The sequence below is a fragment of the Dasypus novemcinctus genome, unplaced genomic scaffold, assembly GCF_030445035.2.
Source record: "Dasypus novemcinctus isolate mDasNov1 unplaced genomic scaffold, mDasNov1.1.hap2 scaffold_119, whole genome shotgun sequence".
Classification (NCBI taxonomy): Eukaryota; Metazoa; Chordata; class Mammalia; order Cingulata; family Dasypodidae; genus Dasypus; species Dasypus novemcinctus.
In genome coordinates, this window is record NW_026688148.1 from 940,762 (window position 1) to 966,689 (window position 25,928).

The 25,928-nt window shown below is 39.6% G+C and overlaps 1 long non-coding RNA gene across 1 annotated transcript in view; it reads right to left on the reverse strand.

Annotated features, from left to right (window-relative positions):
- Positions 1 to 1,814: 1,814 nt before the first annotated feature.
- Positions 1,815 to 25,928, reverse strand: part of LOC131277501 (uncharacterized) — a 28,134-nt gene continuing 4,020 nt past the window's right edge. The window contains exon 3 of the long non-coding RNA XR_009184663.2: positions 1,815 to 1,974. This is a non-coding gene — a long non-coding RNA (uncharacterized lncRNA). The remainder of the gene's footprint in view (positions 1,975 to 25,928) is intronic.

Consider the following 25,928-nt stretch of genomic DNA (forward strand, 5'->3'; position numbering starts at 1 on the left):
TAACACAGTAAACCCGGAGGTGGATGAAAATTGTGGTTGATGGTACAGATGCAAGAGTGTCCTTTGTGAACTAGAGAAGATACACATCTGCAGATATACATAATGCAGGGTGGTGGGAATGTGGAGAAGCATAAAAAATATACAACTGGAATGACCTACGGACTGTGGTTAACAGTAATAATGTACCATTTATGCATCTATGCCTACGATGTACTGTTTAGATAATGGGGAAGCATGGAAAAAGTGTGCCAAATGTAAGCTATGGACCTGGTAATAATCTGATGATATCATCACATAATTTGTAACAAATGTGCCACCATAGTGTGGTGTATTGTTATAAGGGAATTCTGCACATGTGTATGATTGTTTTGTAAGCTTACAACTTTGTCATAAAAAAAATTTAAAAAGTAATAATAGGGTATGTTGGAGGAATAACATACCAAATGAAAGATAAGGACTGTAGTTAGTGAGATTTTGACAATATTCTTTCATAATTTGAACAAATGTCTCATAACAATGCAAGGTGTTAGTGTTGGGTTAATGTATGGGACCCCTGTATGATGTTATGCATGTTTGTTTTGTAAGTTCACACTTTTACTATATACATTGTTTATGCCTGTAAATGTATAAATCATATAAAAAATAAAAGAGTGGGTTAGGGGGAAAATATACCAAATGTAAGATACTTTGGTTAGTAGTAATATTTTGATGATGCTCTTTATTCATTAGTTATACATGATTCACAACAATGCTAGGCACTGGTGACAGAGTGAAGTATGAGAGCCCCATATGATGTTATATATGTTTGTTTTGCAAGTTCACAACTATTACTATACACTTATTGTTTATATATTTTGTGTATAAGTGATATACTTCAATAAATTTTTTTAAAAAAAGAATTCCACAAGTCAACCAGCATATCTGTAGGCTTGGTTTCCTACCATCTTCCAACCTTGGGGTCACCATGATGAATACACATCCCTTCCCCCACTACTTCTCTGTGGGCCAACCGCTGGCTCCAGTGCCTTCTTCCCACCTGATCAAGCCCTTCAGAAAACACAAGTGGCAGCACTGCCTCAGCCCCAGGCACCCCCAGCCGACCCACATTTGGGTCCTGCAACCCCACCCCAAAGTGTAAAGACCCCTTTCACCCTAAGTTCCTGGTGGGCAGCCTCATGGAGTCATCAGCACTAACCATTCTTTCCAGTTTGTGAACCTGGCAGCTCCCACCTCAACCTCTCCTCAAGGCCAGACACCCGTGAGTAGCACCAGTTAGCTTTGGGGGGTTGATACCCACAAGTTCCACCTTGGGCACCCATGCCAGGCTCCAGTGGGCCTGTGGGTCCATCCCCCCATATTGTCCTGTGGCACAGCCAATGCCTCTGGCTTTGCAGCTGCCACCAACAGGCCCTGTGCTGTGACAAATTTCAATCCCAACATGAGACAGTGATGCTCAACATTTGGCAGCACCCCCCAGCCAGCTCCAGGTTGGGGGTTTCAGTAGGATGTAAGAGCTCTGGGAGCCAAGTGAAGGTCACAAATATGTGCTAAAGCATTCAAGCACTAAGTGTAAGAGCAGAAATGAGTGGGGCCCCACACCACAAACTGCTATGGGGTAAGCTTGGGCCTGAAGCCCTGGGGCCCTGGAGCCAGAGCACCCCTATAGCCATTGTGGCAGCTGGTGCCCCTGAGAGGAACCCTGTGTTTGGAGGCATTAATGCCCCTACTAGCTGCCAGACACCCAGGGGCCTGCCCCAGCATGGTCCCCTTATTTCTTCTGGTGGAGGCCCAGCACCTCTCGGAGCCATACTGGATTTACATGCACATCCATCCCAACCTTTATTCCTACCAACCCACCAGGAGCAGCCTTGTCTTCAGGGTTCTGTCATCACGAGGCAGGGCTTTGCATGAGACAGAAATGTAGGCCCTCAGCCCATTCACTTCTCTCCAGGTGGGGCTCCACCATCTCAGGGTCTAAAAGGAGAATACTGGTGTGAGGAGTGGAACCTCAAGCAGCCTTAGGAAGCAGATGGGGCTCAAGCAACTGGGCTCCCATCTACCACACAGGAGGTCCAGGGTTTGATGCCCAGGGCCCCCTGGTGAAGGCAAATTGGCTCATGTGGCAAGCTGGCACATGTGGAGTGCTGCCCCACACAGGGGAGCTGCACCATGCAGGAGTGCTGGCCCACATGGAGAGCTGGTGCAGCAAGATGATGTAACAAAAAGAGATATAGAGGAGATACAATAAGAGATAAAGCAAATCCGGGAGCTGAGGTGGCACAAGAAAATGATCAACCCTCTCACACTCTGGAAGGTCCCAGAATTGGTTCCCAGAGCTGCCTAATGAGAATACAAGCAGACACAGAAGGACACACAACAAATGGACACAGAGAGCAAAAATGGAGGGGGGGGCAGAAATAAATAAAATTAAAAATAAAAAAAAGCCTTGTCCACAGGCTGGATCTGAGGTTGCCAAGTTTAAATGTGTCATACAAATCAACCCCTGCTCTCTTCACTTCTAGAGCCAGCTGGAGCCCCAAAGATAAAGGTTTCCATTTCCTCTGCATTCCCTGCAGGTTTGTTCCTGAAGTTGGGGGTTTGGGTTGTCATCTAGTAGGATCCCAGCAGCCAGATTACTCAGGCAGGAGAGGATGCCTTGGCCTGTCTGCTCCAGACATGGAGCTGGCTGAGCTCACTGCTGCCACAGGTGCCTCCTGCCCTGCCCATCTTCCTTGTCAGGCTTCCAGATGTTTTATAAATAAAACCTAATTCTTTTTCTTTTCCATAATATATCTCTGATCTGTAAATCAACTACAGAGAAGCCATTGACTTGCACAATTGGAGAGGGATGAAGCCAGGCTTAACTCTTTAAAGTTTCTGATGTCCCAGGTAACGGGGTGGGGAAAGCAGCAAAATAAATGAAACCTGAGTATGAAGCCTGACACATAAATATTAAAAATGTGTTTGGACTTTAAGGTCTGGGAGTCCAATATATAGTGGATCCAAGGAAAGGATAGATGGGGTGCCCAGGGTAAAAATGACCTGGGGAAGGGAATGGTAGATGGGGAGCAGAAGGTGAAGAGGCCCCTTCTCCTCCCCTGAAGAGGGGGAGACACAGGTGGAGGCCCAAGACAGTGGGCCCAGGGAAGGGGACTCTGACTATGGAACGGGCTGCATCATCACTTGTACATACAATAAAACACAAGTGATACACCCAGTGTTTTGAAGCTGGTGATTTTTTTGCTTTTAATTAAGGTTTAGACAAATCACAGCTCACCTAGAGAGTGTGGGCCTGGCATCAAGGCACTAGGACCAGAGTGAACAAGAGATGAAAATTCACCTCTGCTCTGTAAACAGTGAAATGCATATGACTAAGATATGAAATATTCTTGGACAATTTGCCTTAAAAAAAAAAAAAAAAAGCATAGGACCGGACAACCAGCAAGATGGTGGCAGAGTGAGGAGCTCCTAGAGTCAGCTCCTGCTACAGGACAGTTAGTAAACACCCTGAGCTATCTGGAGCTAGCTAAGTACCTGTTTAGGGGCCCCAGGGGACCAGAAAAGCATCCTGCAACATCCTGAAGGAATGGAAGGAGGAGTCTGCCCATGTACAGAGAAGACTTTTAAGTAGAGCACATCATGCCCTGGAGGCCGGTGCCCATCCTCCACTGGTGGCACAATGTACCTCAGGAGCTATTCCATGATTGGAATTGAAAGCTACACTTCCCAAAAATGGGGAGGGAAAAGGTAGTTGGGCATCAACTTCAGCTACTGATGAGTAAATTCAGAGGGCTACAGTATATATTCCTAAGGACAGCTAAAGTTTGAACCTGACTAAGTCAGAAAGAGGCTGGGAGCTGCCATCAAGGGGAAGCAGGACAGAATAAAAATCCCAGGGCTAGTAGGGACCAGCACCTTTCCATCCAGATCAGACTGCAGCTCTAGCATAGGACCCAGCCTCATCTCCAGCAGGGAGGAAGTTGGGAGACCTGCATTAGCCTCTTCGGAAATTACCAGCCAAGTTGCAGACACCACTGAATAGCACAAGCCACCCCAAGAGCTATCCTGTGGCTGGAAATGGAAGCTCCATTTTCCCAAAAACAGGGGAGGAAGAGATGGTTGGCCACTGATTTCAGCTACTCATTAGTAAATTCAGCTTGTTAGAGTCTAACCCTAAGAACAGCTTAAGTATGAACCTGTCCAAGTCAGAAAGAGACTGGTGGCCACCATTTTAACTCTGCCCCCAGCAGGGGAAGCCAGCTGACCAAAAATCATGGTGACCATAGGGACCAGTTTCTTTCATCCAGATCAGGCAGCAGTCCTATCCTAGGCTTTAGCCCCACCTCTCGCAGGGAGGAACCTAGTGGGTCCTGCACCAGCCTATACAGGTAACTGGAGGAACTTTTAGCTGACACGGACTGAATAATCAGAAGTCTACCAGGACAACTGTGGTCATCTTGGACCTGCAATGCATAGATTGCTGCCCACGCCTGCAGCTCCATCCCTGACCCAGGCAGGATTGAAAGGGGTGTGAAGCTTCATCAATCTCTCTGGGCAACTATGGTCTAGGTCTGCATGTCTTGAATTATTCCACACAGCTGTGATTCTGTCCCTACCCCTGGCAAAGGAGAAAGTTGAAAGAAGCTTCATCAGTCCCTGAGTAATGAGAGCAGCTTAAGCCTCCACAGCTTAGAGAACCAATGACATCCTTGGCTCCTACTGCACAACCAGCAAAGGAGAAAGGGCAGAAAGCCATAAACTAAAGAGAAAAACTACACCCAGAATAAATACTTTACTACTCCGGATGCCAAGACACCAACAAAAATTATAATCCACACCAAGAAATAGGAAGATATGACCCAGTTAAAGGAACAAGATAACCCACCAGATCACAGAAAGGAGTTGAGACAACTAATTATAGAAGTTCAAACAAATCTCATTAATAAATCCACTGAGATGGCTAAAGAGATTAAGGATATTAAGAAGACATTGAAGGAGAACAAAGAAGAATTTGAAAGCATACATAGCAACTTAGCAGATCTCAGAATGAAAGGTGCAATAAATGAAATTTTAAAACACTGGAATCATATAATAGCAGATTTGAGAAGGCAGAAGAAAGGAAGGATTGGTGAGCTGGAAGAAATGGCCTCGGAAAGTGAACATACAAAAGAACAGATAAAGAATGGGAAAAAATGAACAAGGAATCAGGAAACTAAATGACAGGAAAAGATGTGCAAACATACATGTCATGGGTGACCCAGAAGAGAAGAGAAGGGAAAAGGAATATTTGAAGAAATAATGGTAGAAAATTTCCCAACCCTATTGAAGGACATAGATATCCATGTCCAAGAAGCACAATGTACTCCCATCCAAAAAAATTCTGAATAAATCAACTCTGAGACACATACTAACCAGAATATCAGATGCCAAAGACAAAGAGAATTCTGAAAACAACAAGAGAAAAGCAATGCATAATATCAGGGATACCCAATAAGATTAAGGGCTGATTTCTCTTCAGAAACCAGGAAGGCAATAAGACAGTGGCCTGATATATTTAAGATACTGCAAGAGAAAAACTTCCAGCCAAGGATCTTATATCCAGCAAGACTGTCTTTCAAAACTGAGGGTGAAATTAGAATATTCATAGGCAAAGAGAAACTGAGAGAATTTCTGACTAAGAGGCAAGATTTTCAGGAAATACTAAAGGGTGTGCTAGACCCTGACAAGAAAAGACAGGAGAGAGAGGCCTGGAAGAGAATCTAGAAATGAAGATTATATCAATAAAAGTAAAAGTGGAAAAGAATGGTGAAAATAAAATATGGCAGATAAAACTCAAACAGTCAAGAATAAACTTAACCAATGATGTAAGGTACTTGTATTCATAAAACTGCAACTCAATGTTAAAAAAAAATTTTTTTAAGTTCTAAATAACTGGAAGACTATTCCATGCTCATGCATTGGAAGACTAAATAACATTAAGATGTCAATTCTACTCAAATTGATATACAGATTCAATGCAAGTCTGATGAAAATTCTACCAGAATTTTTTTTAATTGAAAACACAATTATAAAATTTATTTGGAAGGGTAAGGGATCCTGAATAGCCAGAAACATCTTAAAAAGGAAAAGTGAACTCTCACCTCCAGACTTTAAATCATATTTTCTAGGTATAGTGGTTTAAAAAAAACATGGTACTGCCATAAAGACAGACACATAGATCAATGGAATCAATTTGATGGTCCCGAAACAGACCCTCACAGGTATGGTCAAGCCATTTTTGACTAGCCTGTCAAACCTACACAGCTCAGGCACAATAGTCCATTCAACAAATAGTGCTGAAAGAACTGGATATCCATAGCCAAAAGAAGGAAAGAGGACCCCTATCTCACACCTTATCCAAAAATTAACTCAAAATGGGCAAAAACTTAAAAATAAAAGCAAGAACCATAAAACTTCTAAAGAAATTGTAGGAAAGTATCTTCAAGACTTGGTGGTACGTGGTGGATTCTTAAAGAAGATAAGAGGAGGACTGAGATGAACTACTGATGGTTAATATATGTAGAAGTTTTAATTAGTTTTGCTGTAAAAGTGTGGAAATGTATAGAGTAGATGGTAACATATAGTGAGTAAAAGCTAGTTAATAATTGGGGATGTGGCTGAAAATGGTATTCTAGATATGAAATGCCAAGTGACAAAATGCTAAAGAATAATCTAGGAACTTGAATAGCACAGTAAACCAAGAGGTGGATGAGAATTGTGTTTGATGGTATGGATGCAAGAGTGTCTTTGTTAGCTAAAGCAAATGTACATCACTACAGTAAGGTGGTGGGAATGTGGAGAAGCATGGGAAAAATACAACTGGAAGGAGCTATGGACTCTTGTTAGCATTGATGATATAATATTCTTGCTTCTATGCCAAAGATGTACTGTGTTGATAATGGGGCAGTATGGAAAATGTGTGCCAAATGTACACTATGGTCATGGTAACAATCAGATGATATTATCTGGTCTGTAACAAATGTTCAGATAGAGGGGTGTTGTTTGGGAATTCTGTACATGTGCATGATTGTTTTGTAAGTTTACAACTTCTGCCATAAAAATATACTTAAAAAATAATAATAGGGTGGGTTGCAGGAAAAATACACCAAATGTAAGATAAGGACAATAAGACTTTGACAAAAATCTTTCATAATTTGTAAGAAACATCTCACAAAAATGCAAGGTATTGGTGGTGGTATATGGGACCCCTGCATGATGGTATACATGTTTGCTTTCTAAGTTCAGAATTTTTACCATACTTATTATGAATGATCATATATAAATGATATAAAGATAATAATAGGGTGGGTTGGGGAAAATATTTTGGTTAGTAGTAATATTGTGACAATACTCTTTAATCATTAGTTAAAAATGTTTAACAACAATTCAAGGTATTGGTGGTAGGGTGAGGTATGAGAGTCCTGTATGATGCTATATATGTTTGTTTTATAAATTCACAACTATTATTATACACTTATTGTTTATGTATGTGTATGTATGAGTGGTATACTTTAATAAATTAAAAAAAATTTTTTTTAAATCATGGGACCCACTGAGTCCATCACTCTCCTTTCTGGGTAACAGCACTGGAAGGAGACTATCTGGGGAGTCAGGCAAGCTAAAATTAGATTTCAATTATAAAACAAAGTAAAAATTAGGTATTTTTTTAAATCACCATTTTACAGATGAGGGATAGGTACAAAGATCTCAAAGTACTTCTCCTGAAGTGACCCACCAAGTACATGTCAGGATGTAAGTACAGGGAAGTCTAACTTTAGGCTAAACCACTGTGGAAATGACTTCACAAGAGTCACAATTCCATCCAAATTGGGCTGCCCTCAAAGCCCATGGTTGAGCTTCAACTACATCCAAGGGCTGCAAATATTATGGTCTGAAACCACCTCCCCAGCCAGGAGAGACATCATAGAGATGGTGGAAAGAGCCACTGTCTCCACTTTTTATACTCTATTAAATAAACAGTGAGTGCATGGTGACAGTTTAGGTGACCCTGTGCTAGGCACAGGGCAAGGAGAGATTAATTAAACCTTATGGGAGTGACAGTCCAGGGAACAAGAGATAAAGAATCAGCAAATACAACTTGAAGAAGAGTGGTCAGTGGTAGGATAACAGAGCAGGTAAGAAAGATGCTGTGAGTTGATGAAGTTCAACCTGCTGCCCACATAGGATGTCTAAGGTTTGGTTCCTGGTGCCTCCTAAAAACAAACAAGGAAAGAAATGAATAAACCAACTCAAAGGAGCCTATGTGGCTCAGTGGTTCAGTGCCATCTTCCCACATACAAGGTCCCAGGTTCAATGCCCAGTCCTGGTACCTCAAAAAAAAATGTTACCAAAGTCAGAAAAGACAAGACTGGAGCTGGGGATCAAAAGAGGAGGAGAAAGCAGCCAAGTGGTGAGGGGTTATTTCCACATCAAGGAAATAGTTAGTGACAAGTGGAGAAGGAAGACAGAGCTTGATCACTGCATGACCTCCAAGGGAGGTGGGCATGGCAAATAAGCCCATTAAAATTGGGCAAAGTATTTAAATAGACATTTCTACAAAGAAGATATACAAATGGTAAATAAGCATATGAAAATGTGCTCAAGTCCACTAGCCATTAGGGAAAGGCACATCAAAAGCATGATGAGCTATCCTTCACACCCATTCAAAAGGCTATTATTTTTTTAATTGGAAATAGCAAGTACTGGTAAGGATGCATATAAATAGGAAACCTTGTACACTGTTGGTAGGAATATAAAATAATGCACTGGCTGTGGAAAACAGCTTGGCAGTAACTCAAAATTAACCTAAAATTACCATATGAACTGGCAATCCCACTTCTGCATATATATCCAAAAGGATTGAAAGCAAGGACTCAGACAGGTATTTGTATGCCAATGTTCAGAGCACAATAAAGAAAATGTGGAAGTCAAATAACTACCAGAAGATGAATAAACAAAATGTGGTAAATACATATGATGGAATATTATTCAGCTGTAAGAAAGAATGAAGTCCTGATACATGCATCAACATGGATGAACCATCAGGACATTAAGTTTGGTAAAATAAACCAGACACAAAAGGACAAATATTGTATGACCTCACTGATATGAACTAAGGATAAGAACCAAACTCACAGAATTAGAATCTAGAATATGTTACCAAGGGATAGAATGGGGATAGAGAATGGAGCGCTGATATTTAAATTGTGCAGAATTTCTGTTTAGGTTGATTGTAAATGTTTGGGAATGGATAGTGGTGATGGCAGGACATTACTGTGAATTATATGTTTGTGAATGTGGTTGAGAGAATTTGTTTAAGATCTTGTACATTAGTAGGAGGAAAGCTAGAAGCCTAAAGATGGGATTGTTTAACTAAGTGAAAACTGTTATGGATGATGGACTGAGGTTAATAGTGCAAATATAAGATTGTTCTTTCATGAATTACAACAAATGTATGGCACTATTAAACATGGTTAATAATAGGAAGGTAGATGGAAAAAATACACCTAATGTAAATTAAGGATTATAGTTATCAGTTATACATTATATTCATTCATCAATCCTCACAAAGCTGACGCACTAATGCAGAGTCAACAATAGAGGTATACACAGGAACATTATTTTTTTACATGAATTTTCTGTAAACATACAACTTCCCTCATTTAAAAAATTGCAGTAATTTTAAAAAGCATTAAGCTAAGTGAAAGAAACTAGACACAAAGTACCACATATTCTATGATTTCATTAATATATACGTAAAGATAAGTCTATAGAGATGGAATGAAATTAGTGGTTATGTAGGGCTGGGGAATGGCAGAGGGACTGGGAGGTGACTTCTAAGGAGAATAGGGCTTTCCTTCTAGGAGAGATGAAAATGTCCTAAACTTGATTGTGGTGAGGAATGCACACATCCGTAATTATACTAAAGTACACTTTGGATAGATTATATGGTATGTAACTGTATCTCAATAAAACTGCTTTTAAAATTTGGGGCACACATTGTGGAGGTTCTTGTAGTCCAGTGTAATAGTCTTGCATTTTACTGTAAGCTGGGAATGCATGGGGGTTTCAGTAAAGAAAAACAAGGGCCAAGACTTGCCTGAGGTTTTAACAGGATCATTCTGGCTGCTAGGTAAGAATGGACCACAGTGGCAAGCAGGTCAAAGGCAGACCAGTTAGGGAGCTACCACAGTAGTCCAGGCAAGTGATATGGTGGATTAGACAGAGCAGCAGCAGTTAGGGAAACCAGGTGGTTGGGTTTTACACATATTTGAAGTAGCTGTTGCTAGATTACTGTGGGGTAAGAAAGTGACACAATCCCAACTCCAAAAGACAGAGGAATGAACAAACAGGAGGAATGCAACTATGCATGAAAGTAGACTATTATTATTCTAATAATGTAAGAACTTGTAACATTGATATAAATAAAGGCAGTGGACACAGAGGTTCTGAGGAGAGGGAGAGGGAAGAATAGGTATAATGCGGGGCATTTTTCAAACACTGGAATAATTTTGCATACTGCAATAACAGAGACAAGTCATTATACATTTTCTCAAAACATATAAAAATGTGCTGTGCAAAGCGTGAAACATCATGCAAACTATAGACCATGCTTAACAGCAATGCTTCAATATGTGCTCATCCCATGAAACAAATGGACCACACTAATGAAGGATGATGTTCATGGGGAAAACTGTGTTAGGGGGAGGGAGTAGGGTATATGGGATTCCACTATATTTTTGATGGAATATCTATGGCATCTAAAGCACCTTTAAAAATAAAGAAATCAAAATGCTTTTAAATTTGTGACATTTAAGCAGAGGTATCAATGGAGTTGTGATGTTAGGCAAGAGAAAGACTGGGGTATCATCAAAACTATTTGATATTTGAAAACATGGAAACAGATTCTGAAGAGAGGGTGCACTGAATGAAATCCATAAAAAATAAAAATGATACACGGCTCTTCACCAAAATTTTAAAACTACAGATCTGTAAAAAAGAAACTATAAAGGCAAACTACAGACAGGGACTAATATTTGCAAACTTAACTATGACAAGGAAAGAACACATACCTAGACTATCTGAAACTGATATCTGGATAGGTATCTACAATATTGGGAGCGGCTATGGCTCAAGCAGTTGAGCACTTGCTTCCCACAAGAGAGGTTCTGGGTTCAGATCTAAGTACTTGCTAAAATAAACAAAAACAAAAAACAAGCAAACAAAAAATTTTTAGGGGATCCCATGTGGCTTGGTAGTAGAGCACTGGCTTCCCACTTATAAGGTCATGGGTTCAACCTCTGGGCTTAATACCAAGAAAAAAAAACAAAAAAAAACACACAGGTATTCTAGAATAAATTAAAAGAATTTCCAAAATTCTCAAAATTCAACCATGAAAAAACAATCCAGGGTGTCACAGGGTGACAACTGCTACCGGTTTTCACCAGACTGAGGTGTCCCTCAGGCCGGTGGGCTCAAACTAGTTGGCCCCGGGGGAGTGATACCGAGACTATGCACACTCACTCCAGAGACAGGGTTCTGGACCAAGTCTAACTTTATAACATAGAAACAGCTATTTATAGTTCAGGGCAATAGGGAAGGGGGCTAGGTGGTATTAGATTGGTGGTATTAGATTGGTGAATATATGCCCAAACAAGGAGAGGGGTAAGCTATGGGGGATGGTTAGGTTGATCATGTAGTCTGAGCTTTTTCATGCCATACTGCCTGATTGGTGGGTATCAAACAAAGGGAAAAGGGCTCAGAGAGGAGGAAGAAGACATGGTGTAGCTGGACAGGGCCTGGTTGCCATTCTGTCTGACCTTGTGGTCAGTGGTTATTTTGTTTAGCTGTGTGGTTGCCTTAGAGACAGCGTATTGGCAACTGATAAGCTATGCCTTGTCGGCTGTGCACAGGGTGCTCTTGGGCGCTTTTATTTCTCCTACACCAGGGAAGTGGCTGTGGCCCATCTCCAGGGCCTCCTTGTGAAGGCAGGCTCACCCACAGGCTGCCGATCGCTGCCTGGCCCACACATGCTGCAGAGAGCAGATTCAGCAAGGTGACACAACAAAGGAGGGAGACAAGCAAACAAACAAACAAACAAACAAACAAACACCACCTTCCAAGGCCTGCAGCCTGGGCTGAGCATCATGGGAGGAGGGCCAGGGCAGCTTCCTGCACTGCCCATGTGCAGGCCCCACCCAAGGCCTCTGGACTGGGGATGGCCCCACCCACTTCCTGCTTCAGGCACCCAGTGCTCAGCTAGTGGATCATCTGAACCATTCAACTTCTGAGTGTTCTTTAATCTTGAACATTCTCCATTTAATATTTCAGCCCTTTCAGCTTTTCACTTTATCTACTTAAGCATTATCTTGTCACCCTATTTCTTAGAGATTATACTTCAATTTTGAGCTGTATTTCCATTTTTCTTATTTCTTCTCATTCACTTTTTGAGTTTTAAAAATTTATATCTTATCATGTATTTCATTTTCTTAATGCCTGTTATCTACTTTTCAGAAAGCATATTTCAGTACATAATATAGATCATGACAAAGAGCTTTCATTCATTTGTTGTGGATTACTCTGCACTTACTCCTTTTCTCCCTATATTACTTTGATACTTTAAAATAACTGTTTTTTCTCTTGGTTTTCATATGATTAAAAAAATTTTATAGAGAGAATTGAGACTGAAAATAGCTTTCCAACAATACAGATCTGTTTCTCTTTCTACATGTTTTATGAAATGTTTTAAAGTATGGATGCTTTCTTCCTGATATTTTCAAATTCTGTACTTCCACCACTCTTCCAAAAGGGTCTTCACTCAATTCATTACCTCTCCCACACCTTTTTTGGTCTATTTTCTTTCTCCATCTGACCATTGAATGTTCCTTTTACATGTACTCCTCTCTGGAGAAATATTTCCATGTTGCCAAAATCTAGTCATTCTCTATACATGTCTACAGATTTTCAAAATCAATGATCTATGAAAGTCTATATATATTCAAAAGTAATATGTATATGTTATTTCAATACATTATACTATATATCATTTCTGAATTATCTTGTTTTTGTATATTTAATGCATCATATTCCTACAATCCTTAGTTGTAGTTTCTTATACTTTATGACTACAGTTACTAATTTTCTATTTAGTTTTAAATCAACCTATTTTCATACATATTTGGTGTTAGCAATCATGATTCATATTCTGCAAATTTTGAAACATTTTTATTGCTTTAGATTCATAATCCAATAGGTTCAGGGTCATTTCTATCTGGACTACAATATTACAACCATATGGCTTTACACCTATCACCAGGCACACACATGGTCCTCAAGGATTCTGGTTAATACTTGTTCTTACTCTAGTTAAAGAACTGTTTTATAAATAACCTCTAGAAAGAAAAATTCATTTAATAGGGTTTATTGAATTTTTAAAATTTAAGAACACATCAACATATTTCAGGCATAGTCTATCATGATCTTATTATTAAACATTGAACATATGGACATTAGTGAGAATTAAGTTCTTCAAAATCATAAAAATGTAGGTATCCAACAATTAACTCACATTCCAGGATTTCAAAAATGCACTCACAGGATACCTATAATCTGGGGGCTTTCTGCTGCTCACTACGTGGATGGTCATTTGTGGAAGTTATTCTACTCTGTTCACAGCTGCATTTTAAAAATCCACAGCTAACATCACACTCAAGAGTGAAATACTGAAACTCTTTCCCAAGAGTTCATGAACAAGATAAGTTAACTCACTTTCATCACTGCTTTTCAGCATTGTACTATAAGTTCTAGCCAGAGCAATTGGGTAAGAAAAAGAAATAAAGTCATCCATACTGGAATGGAAGAAGGAAAGCTATCCCTATAAATGACATATCCCTTTTAATACATAATTCCAAAGAAGTCACAACAATACTAGTGCAACAATAAAGGCATAAAGCAAACTTGCATAGTATGAGATAAATGCACAAAAGTCAGTTTTGTTTATACAGCACAACAAAAAATAAGTCCACTCAATCAGCCGCTAACAAATAAAATAGCTAAGAATGAATTTAATGAAAGGATAAAACACATGAACACTGGCAAACAAACTGAATGAAACTAAAGAAGACCTAAACATATGGCAAGACATCCATTGTTCAATGATAAGATTATATTATTCTAATATCAATACTTAACATAGGGAGCTACAGATTCAATACAATAGTTACAAAAATCCCAGCACCATTTTTGTTTACAGAAATGGAAAAACCGATTCTCTAATTTAAATGGCTTCAATAAGTGTCTTTAATAGAGAAAACAATCACCTTTCTTCCTTGTGAGACTGGGATAGACTAATTTATATAATATGAGGAGGGCTTTCATTGAGATCTGGTTGACTTGGGTAGGAATATGTGGGATTCTCTGAGGGATACTGGGGTTCACAGAAATTTGAGTCCTAATTCTCCCTGTTAATGGAGGGCAATATTTTTCTGTAAATTTCATAGGGACACAGAGGCCAGGATGTGGAATATCTCTGAGTACAGAGCTATGTCTCCATTGCCATATTTTCATTCAGGCTGGGTGAAGTTTTTGGTTCTCAGAAGGAAGTAGAGGACTCTGAAAACACAATAATTGACCAAGTCCCCTCCTCTTTATACCCTAAATCTCAGGATCTGCAGTGAGTTAAGTATGAGCAAGGGTATGAAAATTCACTCAACATCAGTAGTGACCAGTAAAATTAATAAGAAAATTAGAAGGTCTCACTGCTCTTGGAGTGCACATGATCTGGGAGAGGAAGGACTGAAATAGGAAGGTGCACACTCCAGGATGCTGAGGGAGTTGTTTAGTTCTTTAGTCAGGGAAACACCTGTTGTTGACCACCTCTAGAGTTCGCATATCATTCTACTTTTCAACTCCAGAATTTCTATTTCCACTAAATTTATACTTTCTAGCCCTTTATTGATATTCTCTACTTGGAGAGATATCATTTTCATGTTTTCCTTTCACTCACTGAGCAGATTAAAAATTTGTAGATGCACTAATCCAGAAAATGGGTGTTGATGGAAGTGGGTACTGCTCATCTCTTTTGAAAAAGAATGGTTCAAACCCCGGGCTTCCTTGACCTCTGTGGAGCTGGCCCATGGGCAGTGCTGATGTGCCAAGGAGTGCTGTGCCACACATGGGTGTCCCCTGCTTAGGAGAGCCCCACATGCAAGGAGTGCACCCTGTAAGGAGAGCCACCCAGTATGAAAGGAAGTGCAGCCTGCCCAAGAATGCATTGCATGCATGGACAGCTGACACAAGATGAGGCAACAAAAAGAAACACAGATTCCCATGTCGCTGACAACAACACAAGTGGACAAAAAAGATGCAGCAAAATAGACACAGAGAACAGACAACCAGAGTGGGGGGGGGAAGGGGAGAGAAATAAAAATAAATAAATCTTTAAGGAAAAAAAAGAACAATCATGAACACTTATGCACTGAAGCAGGGCACCTCAAAATACATAGGCAAACAAGGAAAAAAACTAAGTGGGGAAATGCATGCCTCTACAATTACTCTGGGGGACTTTAATACACCAATATCACCATTAGGCAGAACATCTCAATGAGAATCAATAAAGAAGTAAAGACCCTGAATAATACATTAGAGGGTCTGGACCTAATAGACATATACATAACATTACACTCAAATACAGTGGGATATATATTATTCTTGAGTGCACATGGATCATTCTCAAGAATAGACCACATGCTAGGCAACAGAACACCTCTCAATGAATTCAGAAAGACTGAAATTACACGAAGTAATTTATGTGACTAAAATGCACAGAAGCTGGAAATCAGCAAGGGGCTGAGAAGCAGATTAGGCACAAAGATATGGGAGTTAAACAGTACACTCTTAGACAAACAGTGGGTCAAGGAGAAAATTGCAAAGAAATCGGTAACTACCTTAAAATGAATGAAAAAATAACACAGCAACATAGCATAACCTCTGGGATGCAGCAAAAACTGTACTGAGAGGAAAACTCACAGCTATAAATGCTGATATTAAAAAAGAAGAAAGTGCTAAAATCAAAGACTTAACTGCACATCTGGAGGAACCAGAAGAACAACAACTAACCCCAAAGGAAGTAGAAAGAAGGAAATAACAAAGATTAGTGCAGAACTAAATGAAATTTAAAATAAGAAAGGACTAGAAAAAATAAAACCAAAAGCTGGTTCTTAGAGATCAATAAAATTGATAAACCCTTAGCTACACTAACAAGGAAAAAAAAAGAAGATGCAAATACAAAATATAAGGAATGAGGAAAAGGATATCACCACTGACCCCACAGAAATCAAGTTTATCATAAGAGGATACTTAGATAAACTGTATGCCAACAAGAATAATTTAGAATGGGCAAACTCCTAGTAACACACAAGCAGCCTATGTTGATGAAAGAAGAAAGATGAACTCAACAGACCAATCAGAAGTAAGCAGATACAGTCAACAAAAATCTCCGAACGAAGAGCCCAGACCTGCTTCACATGTGAATTCTATGAAACATTCCAGAAAGAACTAACACCAATCCTGCTCAAACTCTTCCAAAAAACTGAAGTAGAAGGAACATTGCCTAACTCATTCTATGATGTGAACATTAACCTAAAACCAAACCCAAACAAAGATGCTACAAGAAAGGAAAATTACAGGCCAATCTAATGAACCTAGATGCGAAAATCCTCAACAAAATACTTGCTAATCATATTCAACAACACATCAAGCAAATTTCACACTATGACTAAGTGAGTTTCATCCTGGGTATGCAAAGAGTGTTAAACATAAGAAAATCAATCAATAAAATACACCTCATAAAGAGATCAAAGGAATAGAAACACATGATAATCTCTACAGATGCAGTAAAAGCATTTGACAAAACACACCCTTTCCTGATTAAAACCCTCCAAAAGACAGGAATAGAAGGAAACTTCCTCAACAGAACATAAGGTATATATGAAAAACCAACAGCTAAATCATATAAAATGGTGAAATCCTAAGAGCTTTTGCTCTAAGACTGGACACAAGACAAGGATGTCCACTGTTACCGCTCCTGTGTAACATTGTGTTCAAAGTGCTTGCATGAGCACTGCAGCCAGAAAAAGATGCAAAAAGCCTCAAAATTGGAAAGGAAGAAGTACAAGTTTATTTACAGACAACATGATCCTATACATAGAATGCCCTCAGAAACAAAGCTTCTAGAACTTATAGTTCAGTAAAGTCACAGGATATAAGAACAATGCAAAAAAAAAAAATCAGTAGCATTCTTGTATACCAATAATGAGCAATCTGATGAGGAAATCAAGAAAAAAATACCATTTACAATAGAAACTAAAAAAAACCAAATACCTAGGAACAGTTTAACTGAAGAAGTAAATGACTTATATGCAGAAAACTACAAAGCACTGTTACAGGAAATCAAAGAAGACTTAAATAAATGGAAGAATATTCCCTGCTCATGCATAAGAAGACTAAATATCATTAGATGTCTATCCTACCCAAACTAATCTACAATTTAATGCAATCCCAATAAAAATCAACACAGCATTTTTTAATGACTTGGAAAAACTATGAAACTTATTTGGAAGGGCAAGAGTCCCCAAGTATTCAAAGACATATTGAAAAAGTAAAATGAAATTGAAGCAATCACACTACCTGACTTTAAAGCATACTACAGAGCTAGAGTGGTCAAAACTGCATGGTACTGTCACAAGAATACACATACTAGCCAATGGAACTGAACTGAGAGTTCTGATATAGATCATCACATATACAGTCATTTGATATTCAACAAGGCCACCAAATCCACTCGGCTGGGAAAGAATGGCCTCTTCAATAAATGGTGCTTGGAGACTGGACATAAATAACCAAAGAATTAGAGGAACACCATCTCACACCTTATAGGAAAACTAAAGATGGATCAAAGATCTAATTATAAGAGCCAAAACCATAAAGACCTTGGAAGATAAGTAGGGAAGCTTCTATAGGACCTTGTAATAGCAAATGTCTTCATGAACTTCAATCCCAAAGCATGAGAAGCAAAAGAAAAAAATAGATAAATGGGACCTCCTCAAAATTAAAACCTTTTGCACCTGAAAGGAGTTTGTGAAGAAAGTGAAAAGACAGCCTCAGCAATGGTAGAAAATATTTGGAAACATCAAATATCTGATAGGAGCCTAATGTCCACCATATGTGAAGAAATATCTCAAAATAAAAAGACAAACAATCCATTTAAAAAATGGACAAGTGATTTGAACAGACACTTCTCCAAAGAAGGAAGACAAAAGGCTAAAAAGCATATGAAAACATGCTCAACATCACTAGCTATTAGGGAAATGCACATCAAAACTACAACAAGATACCATCTTACTTCCATTAGACTGGTGGACATTAAAAAATCAGAGAACTAAGGTGTTGGAGAGGATGTGGAGTAATGGACACCTTCATCCACTGCTGGTGGGAATGTAGAACAGCCCAGCCATTGTGGATGACAGTTTGGGGTTTCCTCAAAAAACTAACTATAATTCTGCTATATGACCCATCAATTCCACTGCTGGGTATATACCCAGAACTGACAACAAGGACAAGAACCGATTATACACAACAATGTTCATAGCACCATTATTCACTATTTCCAAAACTGGAATCAACCCAAATGCCCATTAAGAGATGAATCGATAATCAAAATTCAGTAGATACATACAGTGGAACACTACCAACTGTAAGAAGGAATACAGTACAACACATGGGATAACATGAATGAATCTGAAGGTTCTTATGTTAAATGAAGCAAGCCAGGTATTGAAGGACAAATATTGAATGACTTCTTTGATAAGAATTAAGCTAATTGAGCCAACACAGGGAGCTAGAGTCTGGAAGATAGGTTTACAGGAAATAGAAAGGGAGAAGGTTGTAAGCCAATGCCCACAGGGGTGCAATCTATGATAAAGTATGAGTAGTTGTGCAGTGAAGGGATATGACAGGGGTGTAAGGATACTATTGGGTTGGGTGGTGCAAGCTTGATGGGTCTAGGGTAGGGAGGATGGGTTGGATGGTCCATGGAAATGGGGAAAGAGTTGAGGGGGGAGGTAGCAGGTGAACATTGGCAGGTATGTGGTTGAAACTACAATGCTGAGAAAATTGTTTTGGCAATATGACAAGGAAGGGCTACTGGTTTAGGGTGTTGGATGGAAATACATTTGGGAGAGGGCACACCTGGGGCAGTCTTCTAAAGAAGGTGCAAGTGATGATTTTGTCATAGTGTGTTGGATCAGTGGAGGGGGAACCACATAATGAGTGAAAAGGAGTTAAGCTCCCATACAGGGGAGTCTTGATATGTTCTCAAACACAGGGGAGGGTGTCTCTGGAGAGTATGGGTGGTTCCCAACAGGAGAGGACAGACTACTGTGTCAAGCCAGCAGCACTGTTGCAAATATCTACAAATTTTGTTCTTCAAGGAGTGAAGCCTGGTGGGTCCTGTGGGGGGAGAGAGAAAGAATGGGATCAACAGAAGAGTGAGTATTTAGGGGGCAAAGGAAGAATTCTGCATGATCTTGCAATGATGGATACAGGCCATGTTAAATTTCATCAAAAATTTATAAAAGTGAATGGTGTAAAATGTAAACCATAATAGAAACCACTGACCATAGTTTGAAGCTATGTTTTAATACTTGTACATCAGTTGTAACATATATGCCATCCACATGTAAAAAGATTATTAACAAAGAAAGGGAAAAAGGGGAGGATGTTGGGTATATGAGAGTCCCCTCCATTCTGTATGTGACTTCACTGTGACCTAAAACTTCTTTGTAGACAAAATGAAAAAATAAAGTACTGGTGAAGTAATGGAAGAAAATGCAACTGTACATATAGCACAACATATATTACAGTGATGAAAGGCAAAACTTAAAAAACAATTCTTTTACTATTTTTCATTTTTTAAATACCCCTTTTTAACCTTATTTTAGTTTTAGTTTTCTTAAATTATCATGTATTTTTTCTTATGTTTAAGCCTTTCGTTATTATTTCATTTTCCTATTAAGCAAATTTGAAAATATTCTTAGCTTCATTTTTGAAGAACTTCTAGATTACAGAAGGGTTACAACTATGATAGAGGAGGATCATTGGTGTGGGGGGTACATGATGGGGGATAGATACATGGAAGGAAGTTCATGTGGGGATATATATAAGGTATATAAATATGTTCCAATGTTCATGGGGCATTGCCACAGTGGGTAGAGATTCACACAACAACTGAAAGAATACTGAATTCCTATCCTTGGGAGCTCTGCCACATTCTCTAATGCTATAGCAGCAATCCTCCAAGGAGCAATGACTAGTGAAAAAGGATGGTCCACTGATATACGCTTGAGATAGATGACTATGCTTATGCACTTTTTGCTCTTAAATTTGCAAGTTAGCATAGTGATGTAGGGTACTGAAGAGCTACTTCCTGAGAGCCTCCATGTTATTCAAATATGGCCTCTCCCTAAGTCAAACTCAGCATATAAATGCATTACCTTCCCCCCCAATGTGGGACGTGGCTCCCAGGAATGAGCCTCCCTGACACTGAGGGATTACTACCAAGCACCAGAGGATGATGCAACTGGAAAAAGACACTGAACTAAAGGGGGAAAAGGTAAAGATACATGAGTTTATATGGTTAACAGACTTCAAAGTAAGCCAGGAGGCCATCAGAGAGTTATCCTTATAAAAGTCTCCACAGGATCTCATAGGCTGCCAAAGCAGATACTACCACAAACAAATAGTGGGACATCTGAGGGATCCAGAGACACCCAGCTTATACGGTCAGGGCAGATAGCTCTGGAGATTGAAGCCTGGCCATTGGGCCCTACTTCAGAGTTTGTGCTCCTGAGTGTGACAGAGCTGGACTCAAATGTGACTTCTCTACACATGCCTCTTCTATCTCTTTTATTTGAAACTATAGTTGATGCTGGAATTGGTAGGTGTACATCCAAAAGACTTGAATCTCTGAAATGTTCCTGTGCCAGCTGGGCCCTGAACCTCAGTGGAGTTGTAACACCTACTCTCCAGTTCATTGGACTCACCTAGGTCAACTAACAAGGAGGTGAGGATGGACAACCATCACACCAAGGAACTGAGAAAGTCTACAACTGCAAGCAAGAAAGTCCCATTTATCAGCCAAAGGGGATCAAAGTCCCCTCTCTGGTAGAGTAGGCATCACTATTCCAGAATCCTCAGGAGTGTGGACTTACTGGTATTCCACTATAGACTTATTGTGGTTATATCAATGGAAAATCTATCACCAATGTGGAGACAATGGCCACTGGAGGTGCTGAAGTCATGGAGAGGGAAAAAGAGGTATAATATGGGGGCATTTTCAGGACTTGGAATAGACCTGACATTGCAATGACAGATACAGGCTGTAGCAGTCTGGTATTATTGATGAATTCCAAAAAGAAGTATTGGATTATGTTTGTAAAATGATCTTTTCCTCTGGGCATATGAGATTATATTGGATTTATAGGATTACCTGATTAGGTAATTATGTTAATCACTTGTGCCAGAAGGGCATTGAGTCCCAACCCTTTGGTGGGCAGAAAAAAGGCATGGCAAAGGACAGAGTTAGAGGTTTTTGTTTGTTTGTTTGTTTGTTTTAAAGATTTATTTATTTATTTAATTTCCCCCCCCTCCCCTGGTTGTCTGTTCTTGGTGTCTATTTGCTGCATCTTATTTCTTTGTCCGCTTCTGTTGTCGTCAGCGGCACGGGAAGTGTGGGCGGTGCCATTCCTGGGCAGGCTGCTTCTTTCTTTTCACGCTGGGCGGCTTTCCTCACGGGCGCACTCCTTGCGCGTGGGGCTCTCCCACGCGGGGGACACCCTTGTGTGGCATGGCACTCCTTGCGCGCATCAGCACTGTGCATGGGCTAGCTCCACACGGGTCAAGGAGGCCTGGGGTTTGAACCGCAGACCTCCCATATGGTAGACGGACGCCCTAACCACTGGGCCAAAGTCTGTTTCCCTAGAGGTTCTTAATGTAGGAGTTTTTATGTTGGAATTTGATGCTGAAGCGGGAGTCCTAGGAAGCAAGGAACCCTGAACTCACAGAGAAGCAAGACTGCGGAAGGGAGGAAACCCAGGAAACCTGAACCCTCGCAGATGTAGGCAGCCTCTTACTCCAACATGTGAAAACAGACTTTGGTGAGGGAAGTAACTTATGCTTTATGGTCTGGTATCTGTAAGCTCCTACCCCAAATAAATACCCTTTATTAAAAAAATCGACCAATTTCTGGCATTTTACATCAGTACACCTTTGACTGATTAATACTCAGGCCATTATATATTCTGCCATAACCTACAGAATTGAATGCAAGAGAATGTAAACTACAAGGTAAACTATAATCCATGCTTAGTTGCAATGCTTCAAAATCTGTTCATCAGTTGTAATGAGTGTAGCACACTAATGCTAGAAGTTGTTAATGTTGGGAACAGTGGGAGGTATAGGGAGTGGGGCATATGGGAATGTCTTATATTTTTCAATGTAACAATTTATGTAATCTAAGGATCTTTTAAAATTAAATTTAAAAAAGGATACAAAGGCCTCTAAGCTGACTACAAAGGGGTATCCAGGGATCTACTATCCTGGGAAAGGTGAAAGAGAGGGACACAGCCTAAGGCTGACAGCTTCTGACCCACAATTCTGGTCTGCTGTGCCCCACCAGCTTTTCCAGGCTGACTGGGACCACACTGTTGTCTACCTTGGGCTACTAAACAGAGGTGGAGAAATCCAACATTCTCAATCTCCCTCTCTTATAGCCGGGGTTGATTGTTGAGGATGTACCTTCCCAGGAAACAGGAGAGAGAGGGACACAATCTAAGGCTGACTCATCTTTGGACCCACAAATTTGGTCTGTTGTGTCCCATGGGCCCTTCCAGGTCAGAGAGGCCTTGCCATTGTTTGCCTTAGAGGGCTGCAAGGGAGTAAAGAAATCTGACCCTCTCAATCTCCTCAATGAACAGGGACTGATTGTTGAAGATGCAGAAGGGAGTAGAATTATTTCTTACCCAGGAAATGGGAGGGTGATGCCAGAGAAGGCTAGAGACTTTTTTATAAGAAAGTCCAAATTACAAGGATCTTAGCCTCCAGGCAGGATCTTCTCACATTGATCCAGGCTGTGTTACAGTAAAAACACATTAAACAGGCATCGAACTGAGGGCTGCCAAAGAGTGTCATCTGCTGGCAGAACTTGGTAGTACATATGAGAAAACTAAAAATAAATGAGGCATTTTCTGACCTTTATAGCTTGCCTCCCAAGGCCCTAGGAAGTAGGTCTGCAAAACATTACTGGGTGCAGAGCACACTTTTGAGCAACTAACAAGGACAAGCCTAATGATCCAGGTTGAATCAAGAATCAAAGAGCAACAGTAACACACAGCCTCTTGCCACTAAATCCCAATAAAAGACAAAGAAATTGAGCATCTGAGTAAACTACATACTAATCAGGTGCCTAGACATCAGCAAAAATTTATGAGCCAGAATAAGAAAATGGAAGGCATAGCCCAGGAAAAGGAATATATCAAAGTCCCAGAAGAGATGCAGGATTTGAGAGAGCTAATTAATGAGATGTGTACCAATTTCCAAAATTAAATTCATGAGTTAAAAGACAATATGGTTTAAGAGATGAATGTCATTCAAGAAGATGTTCAGCAAGCACAAAGAGAACTTGAAATGTGGAAGAGAAAAGCAACAGAGCTCATGGGAATGAAAGATGCAATAGGTGAAATCAAAAACAACATTAAAGGTTTACAACAATTTCAAGCAGACTTGAAAGGATAAAAGAAAAAATAAGTGATACCAAAGACAGAAAACAGCTGAAATTGAAGAGAGAAAAGAACAGAGGGAGGGAAAAAATGGAAAAAAAATTGAGCAGAGCCTCAGGGAGATGAATGACAAGAGAAAACACAACAACGTACATGTCATGGGAGTTCCAGAAGGAGAAGAGAAGGGAAAAGGATTAGAAAGAGTATTTAAGGGAATAGTTAAAATTTCCCAATGCTTACAAAAGAAATGACCCTGCATGTCCAAGAAGCCCACCTTATCCTAATCTGAATAAACCCCAATAGATATACTCCAAAGCATATATTATTCAGAATGTCAAATGTCAAAGATAAAGAGAAAATTCTGAGAGCAGTAAGGGAAGCAAATCATCACATACAAGGGATGCCCAGTAATAGTGTGGATTTCTCATCAGAAACCATGGTAGCGAGAAGACAGTGGTATGATGCAATTAGGAGACTGAAAGAGAAAAACTGCCAGCCAAGAATTCTGCACCCAGCAAAACTGTCCTCCAAATATGTAGGTGAGTATAAAATATCCACAAACAAACAGAAACTAGGAGAGTTTGTAAAAAAGAATCCAAATTGCAGGAAATAATAAGGAAGCCATAGAGCCTGAAAGGAAAAAACAGAAGAGAGAGGCCTGGAGCAGAGTAGAGAAAAAAGAATAGCAGAAAGGATAACCAAGAGTAAAAAGATAAGACCAAAATATGATATCAACATGAATACCAAAGAATAAAATGTTGGAAATAATGCATTTACAGTAGTATCATTGATTGTGAATGAAGTAAATGCACCAAACAAAAGATATAGATTGACAGAATGGATAATAAACACAAGAGCCATCCACACACTGCTTACAAGAGACCCACCTTAGACTCATGGATACAAACCAGCTGAAAGTAAAAGGTTGGAAAAAGATACTCCATGTAAATAGAAACCAAAAAGAGCAGGGATCGCTATACTATTATTGGACAAAACAAACTTTAAGTGAAAAGAAGTTATGAGACAGAGAAGGCCATTATATATTAATAAAAAGGGCAACCCTCCAGGAAGATATATTTATGCATCTAACCAGGGTGCCCCAAAATATGTAAGACAAACTCTGACCAAACCAAAGGGAGAAACAGGCATCTCTACAATAATCACTGGAGACTCTAATACACCACTCACATCATGAGACAGAACTGGACAGAAGATCAACAAGGAAACAGAGACCTTAAAGAATAATAAATGAGTTAGACCTAAAAGACACACAGAATGCTGCATCCAAATGCAGCAGGTTATACATTCTTCACACATGCCGATGCATCCTTCACCAGGATACACCACATGCAGGGCACAATGCATGTCTCAATAAATGTGAAAAGACTGAAATTATACAAAGCACCTTCCTAGATCATAATGGAATAAAACTGGAAATCAATAATAGACAAGAAAAAGGCAACTTCACAACTGTGTGGACTCTAAACAACATACTATTAAATAATCAGTGGATCAAAAAAGAAATTCCAAGTGAAATCAGGAAATATATTGAGAAAAATGAAAATGAGAACACAAATTACCAAAGCTTATGGGATACAGCAAAGCCAGTCTTGAGAGGGAAATTTATGGTGCTAAACACCTATATTAAAAAAGAAGAGCTAAACTCACACTTAACTGAACACCTACAGAAATCAGAAAAAGAACAGCAAACCAATCCTCAAAGCAAGCAGAAGGAAAGAAATAATAAAGATTAGAGCAGAAATAAATGAAATTGAGAAAAACAACAACAAAGAGAAAATCAAAACCAAAAGCTGGTTCTTTGAGAAGATCAGTAAAATTGACAAATTGCTAGCAAGATTAACAAAGGAGAAAAAGGAGGCAAAAAAAAAATCAGAAATGAAAGGAGGGAAGTAATGACTGACCCCACAAAAATAAAAAGAATCAAAAGAAGATATTCTGAGAAATTGTATGCCAACAATCTAGACAACCTAGAAATGGGCAAATCCCTAGAAATGCACCAACAATCTACACTGACACTATAAGAAATTCAAGAACTTA